This window comes from Pinus tabuliformis, chromosome 9 (genome assembly GCF_031772625.1).
Source record: "Pinus tabuliformis cultivar Carrire ecotype Pingquan chromosome 9, CPIR1, whole genome shotgun sequence".
Taxonomy (NCBI): Eukaryota; Viridiplantae; Streptophyta; class Pinopsida; order Pinales; family Pinaceae; genus Pinus; species Pinus tabuliformis.
The window spans coordinates 1,191,587,077-1,191,593,695 of record NC_142307.1 but is presented as its reverse complement, the minus strand read 5'-3'; positions in this window follow the sequence as shown (position 1 = coordinate 1,191,593,695).

Below are 6,619 nucleotides of genomic sequence, written 5' to 3'. Positions count from 1 at the left end.
CTGATGCAAATATTTTATTGTCAAACAAGCTCTTAAAGCAGGGAGAACACAACAACACTTCGAATTCAAGGGGGACTCAGGTGTGAACTTGTCTTTAGGTGACAAAAAATCAACTCGGGTAGGAGATATCTCATACAACAGTAAAAATGAGTGGGTTTCATTTCACCTTCCTCAAGAAACCTGTCCAGTGAATGAAAGAAAAGCTCCAGACTCAGCGTAAGCTCTAGAAATCAACCTCTGGTGCATTGTTAATTTTACAAAATATGCAGAACATAGATAGGAGCGTTCAGCATGACAGAGGGGCAGAGGACAAGAGTGCTGGTGCATTTTTTTCTATTTGAGGCAGTGGTAGAGAACTCAACACAAATATAGATGAGAGAGGTTAGCTAGACAGTGTGCAACATGAAATAGGCATGCACACAATAATAAAAATTCTATCCGCAGGAATGTAGAACTGACATGCACAGAGAGGCCACAACTAGTGGCTCAAATTTGAGCAGGGCATAAATTCACCTGCATCTCTTGATACCATGTTAGACACACACATGGCTTAGACAAAATAGGAAAGATAAACATGAGATTACATTTATTATTGACAATGATATACATTTATAGTACATTCGTGTGACCGTTGGGTTCCACATCCCAAGGTCTCTTGGACTGTCATGGTTGTTCACATTCTACACCAACCCATAGAGGATTAGGTGTCCAACAGATGATATTTTGCATATACACACCCTTGGTTGATACATGAGAAATTTTTCATACTTGTGTATAATAATTTGGATTCATATAGATGCACACGAATTATATGTTGTTTTCAAAATTTTAATATTTTTATCTATTGTTTAATCAACCAATCTTTTGGTCCAATTGAGGATGTTGTGACCATTTTCCATCAATCAAAATTTTCATTGACATGATTCATCTCATGAGATGCATTTTTTTTATATGATTTTGTATCATTCTATTAGATCTTATGACTTAAGACAAATATTATATTTCAATACGAAGTTTGATGTATCACTTGACATCTTATACATCTTATATATCGATTTTATTTTCATACTTATGTAGCAATGTGTTTGTTTGATGTTGTTTTAGAAGTTAAAATATTCAGAAAAAAATGATTATTTCTGTATTTTTTCAAGTTTCCTGATAATTTCCTATATTTTCCCTGATATTGCTAATAATTCAAGTTTTAGACCCCTGATGATAAATTGCTGATAACGATAAAAGTAACATTGGTCACAAACTCTACAACATTTGTAGGCAAAATATCCTCTATAGTGTCATGGAGAAGCTCAATTTGGAAAGTTTCATCTTTTCACTTTTGAAAACAATCAATAACTCTAAGAAAGAAAGACCCCTCTTAGCAAGTAACGATGATGTTGATAAGTGGATGTTTGAAAATGTCTTTCCACCCATCTGTAACTATAGAACACCCTTTCCTCACCGATGTATGCCTCATACTTTCCTTTTGCACTTTAATATTTGCCACTTACCTTTCTAATGTCACTATCCTCAACTTCTGTGCAACTGGGGGCACATATGAGGGTCTTGCTTTTGCAATTTCCTTGACCATCTCTGTGTAATAAGGAGAGAGACTAACATGGAAAGGAATTCCATTGGATTTTTTTTTTCCCAATGGAATTATTTGTATCATCACGATTTAGCTTACAATACATCCCTGTAAGAGTTGGTCCCATTGCATAAGAATGAGAACCTCTATGCTTGGATGGAGTCCCAACAGGAGATAGAGGAGGCATACTTTTTTTCCCTCTTGATTTTCTTTTGGATCTTGTGGCTTCTTCAATATTTGATGAGCTCAAGCCATGAAATTTTGGCTCAAGAAGGTGCCCTTTTCATCCTCAAGAGCTCTAATCTTTGTAGCAAGGTTAATTTTGTGCATATATTAATCCCTTTTCCACCTACACCAAAAATATGCATCTTGAACCAACTATAACTCCCAACCCAAGAATGGCCACAAACATTGCATGTCCAATGGCATGTCCCACCTCTTTGGTTTCTTGGTTTTGGGTTGGTTGAGGGGCCAACCATTTTGGTAGCATATAACAAAAGTGGTTTGCTCGTATTAAACATCCCCTTTGAATGTTGTGCCAATGTATTTGATGGGGGTGGACTGAGAGTAGCAGTAGCTACACTACTGCCTTGGGTTTCATTCATTCTTGATGGGATCAAACTTCCAAGTTTAATTTCTATTTGGGGATCATATTCACTATCACTCTCAGTGTCACTGTGGTTGTTGTCGTGATCACTCATATTGTAGCTTGCTGGGTTTAATTTTATTTGTATATTTTTTATTTTTTAGTGACCTGTAGGAAGGGTTTTAAAGTTTTAATGGTTCTGACATGGAAAATGTTGGGTTTAGCTGCTAGATTGAAATTGAGTTTTGAGGTTATTTCATTAGCTCTCACATTTCCTTCAGAGAAAGAAAATTCTATTTACATAAATAAACCAAGATAAAGAACACAGAGAGAGACACTTTAAAACTTTTGCAGATCCAATTGCTATGTTCATTCAATGTTGTTGACTCTAAGTGGTAGGGAGGTAGGTAGCTTGGAGGAGAGAAGTTTGATGGTGGTTGTGTAGTAGAGGAGAAAGGCTCGATGAGCCATGACAGGGAGGAGAGTCAGGTGACAATGGAGAGACGATCCATGGTGAAAAAGGAGACTCGAGAGAGCTCAAAAATGGTAGATGATAGCCCTCAATAGTAGGCCGCGATAGAGGATAGCATAGATGCAAGACAAAGGAGATGAGACCGGTTGATGACAAGTGAATAAGAGTGCTCAACATGTTGGAGAGGAGTAGCTTGATGACAGGGGTAGCACTTAACATGGGGAGGCTTGAGTAGTGGACCAGTTGAGGAAAGGAGGCTCGAGCAATGGTTGAGTTGAAGACAGGGAAGCTCAAGCAATGGACAAGTTGACGATAGGGAGGCTCGAGCAACATGGAATACTCAACAAATTTGGTTGTTGGTTAACCAATGGGAATGATGAATGAGCAATAGGTAAGCTTAGGTAATTTTACAATGTACATTAGTTTTCATTTATTTTTATTTTTATTTTGTTTTTTATTCTTTTTTGTTTTTTAATACGTATATTTTTTTTTATTTTTATTTTTTAAATTAGGGATTATTAGAAAAATTTAAGAGGGATGCATTTCCCCTCAAGAGGGGGACACTTGGGCATCCCCTTTTGAGGGGATTCCAAAAAGAACCCTATTTGGGAAGACATGTTTTCTACACTGGGGAAACATTTCCCTCTGCGTCCTTCCCTATATGTCCTCCTATCCTAGGCGTGTGGTATGGAAGAGGTGTGTGCACCCCACCCTAGTGGATGTGTCCCCATGGAACACTGCTAAATGATAATGTACAACTTTATGAGCTTCACCAAAAATAAAAACTCTTAATGGATTTCAGTAAATAAAGGTTTGTCCATTTCCTTTTCCTTTGAAACCCTCTCCTTCTATAGTCTTTCTTCAATTCTTGACCTTCCTCGGGCTCTTCATTCATGGCAAGTTTTGAGGATCTCCCTCTTCCTCTAAAGGGTGCACAACAACTTTCTTTCTCACTGACTTACCCTTTCCTTGACTCAGTTTCTATTCATTGTTCAAAGCACATGGTTGTACTTTGACTCCTCACTTAAAGTGGACTCCCCTCTGTGCAATTATTGGTTGCTTTGATAGCAGAGCTGATGTAGATGCACACTCTGTTGGAGATAAAAATACGAAAATAGACTGTCAGTCCTCTAAAACATGCTAAGCTTTAGATTGAAATAGATGGACTATTATGACAGAACAAAAGCTGCTTATAGTAGACTGTTGTATCTTACACATACTCCCAATAGATAAAACCTACATGCAAGGTTATCCTCAACATAGAAAGTTAGATTGGGAGAGGCAGGCTGTATTTGTTTCTACAACACTTAGAATAACCAAGAGATCTCATTTTCTAAATTATTCAGTATGGAGATGCTCAATACACAACAATTAATACTAGTGACATGAGCTAGAAAAGTAACTCTGTTTTATTAAATCTAAAAAGTATAGTACTACAATGTAGTCTATTTAGACACCTCTACCTCCCCACCTCCCAAATCTTACATAATTAAACACAAATAAACTCTCCTGTGTAAACCAAGTTTCCCCGCTTTAATCAACTTCATTTTATTAAAATCCTCTTTGAAATGGGTCACCACTAATTAGGTGATGCCAAATTGAACTTTGTCACCAGGTGATGTACAAGTTAAAGTTTTTTTTTCATCACATGTGTCTCTATTTTTCAGAGGTTCCTATTTCAGAGTCAATTTTTTTTTGCACAATTGGATAAGAAGACAATCTGTTTTTTTTTTTTTTGTAAGCTTGGTTACACTACATTTTCATCATGTCCAATATATCAACCTGATCGGGGCGGGGAATTGAACTGGTGAATTCACATCAAGGAGTGCCTTAATAGAGCACCCGATCACGATCTATATGAGACCCCTTGGACAAGAAGACAATTCATTTTAATAATACCTTAGTTTAGTTAATTTTAAGTGGGCATTTATTTCAAATCCATTCTTGCATGCGTTGGGCAATTTATAGAGGAAATATCAAATATAGTGTGCATCTAGGTGCATTTCAAGTCCTCAAAAAGTGAAGTGATGATTCATCAAGAAGATGATCTCTTTAAGATATTGATTGGTTATCTAACTACTGGACATACAACTCAATTTTTAGATGAACAACCAACTCTTAAATACAAATAAGATTAGGAGAGATTTCTAGGAGGCCAACAGTCTATTTGAATCATGCTGGACTGATTTGTAAAGAGGTAGAATGGAAAATTCTTCTATCTTATCAATTTTATGAGGTAAATATTCTTTAGGTTTTAATATTATCGTCAGTGCATATTTTAGTATTTTATTACCATAGTGTTTGTGTACCTTGAATGTGAATTCATAGATCTGTCCTCTGATTTTTAAGGAAACGTTTTGAGAGTAAGAAATCATACTTGTGTTGTATTATTTATTCTTTTCTCAGTACACAAATCCATGTTAGCTATTTGTTGAATTCTAACATTGTATTAGAGTTATGTTATTCTAGAACCTTTGAAGGCCAATGATTGGTATGTGAGAGTCCCTTGTTGATTGGTGTGAAAATGATGAGGAGGTTGTGTAGGAGAAGCTATGCTTCAAGGATCTAGTTTAGATGTTGGAAATATTTGATGCCTATAAGGGTGACTTTGTGATTTCAAGTTTTGGGATAGCATGCTACAACATGAGGTCATGGAGTATCATGTGATTATTTTTAAGGACTTGTGAAATAGTAAAATTTGAGAAAGCTTGTTGTACATGAGTGATTAAGGGCTCTTGGTTGCTAGTTTGTAATTACTTTGTGAGATTCTTTATGTTTAGATGTTTTTGGTTATGTTTTATGGATTGTGGGACTATGGTTGGTTAGATGGCACCTCTAACTTCAATCCTTGAAAATTTAGGATGCAAACTTTGATAGATGTGTTGAACTTGTGGAAGATTACCACTAGCAAGAAAAAACAACCAATATATCCTGCAACATTTCTTAACTCGTAAAAGAGAACAATTAAGGCTAAAATATCATTGGTGACTTTATGAAAGACAACTTAATCCTTCACATCCTGAATATAAGTCATAAATTGAAATCTGGATCGATATGGTGAACCTCTTCAAAGCGTAAACAAATCTAGGAAATGTTATCAAAAAGAAAGTTGTCACAAGTATGCATGGTGGTGTCTTATTTAGTGACCAACTATTTGACAAAGATAACAAAGATTAAAGAACAACTCACAATGATTGGAGCCAACATAAAGGACTAGAAATTGGTCACGTTAGCCTAAATGAATTATTGCCACAATACAAGAATTTTGTGCAAGGGAGAAGACTCCCACCTTGGAACAATTGTTTGATGTTTTTGTCCAAGAAGGAAGATGTCACTATTACCACCTAAATTAGTAGGCCTTGCTAAGGTCCTTATGATATAGTAAGGTGGTGCCATCTAGGGCAAGTGCCCATTGTCACCTCGACACTAGTTCCCACTCTTTAGGTTAATCTAAGGGAGGAGAGATATTTCCTTTGAAGAATAAACCCCCGATAAGGTTTAATCCAACAATTAGATTTTGAAATCCCTAATCTATTAAAGAGAAAGTGAGGGCTAGTGCCTTATCCTTCCTCTTCCACATGACTATGTAGCCCCTCAATGGATCGATTGACAAAGTTTGGGTGATTTTGAAAAACTTGCAAAAATCTTATGAAGTGAAATTTTTAACAATGGAAAATAAGAAAAAGAATAGAAGAATCAATTAGCAAGACACATTGTTTGCACCAAAATATGTTCTTATTATGGCATGATGATCTTACAATTCACAACAACAAATTGGAGTAGGCACTAGCCTTTTAATATTTTTTATCTAATGACTAGTTTTAAACGCTTTCCCAAAAATAATAATTTTACTTGTCATCCACAACCTCGAGACTAAGTTATTAGGAAAAAAATAGATTTACATTGCTTGAAACCCTCATAAAAGAGGGGATAAAATCCTCCAAGGGGGGAAGCACCTTCAAAGCATCTCCAATAAAAC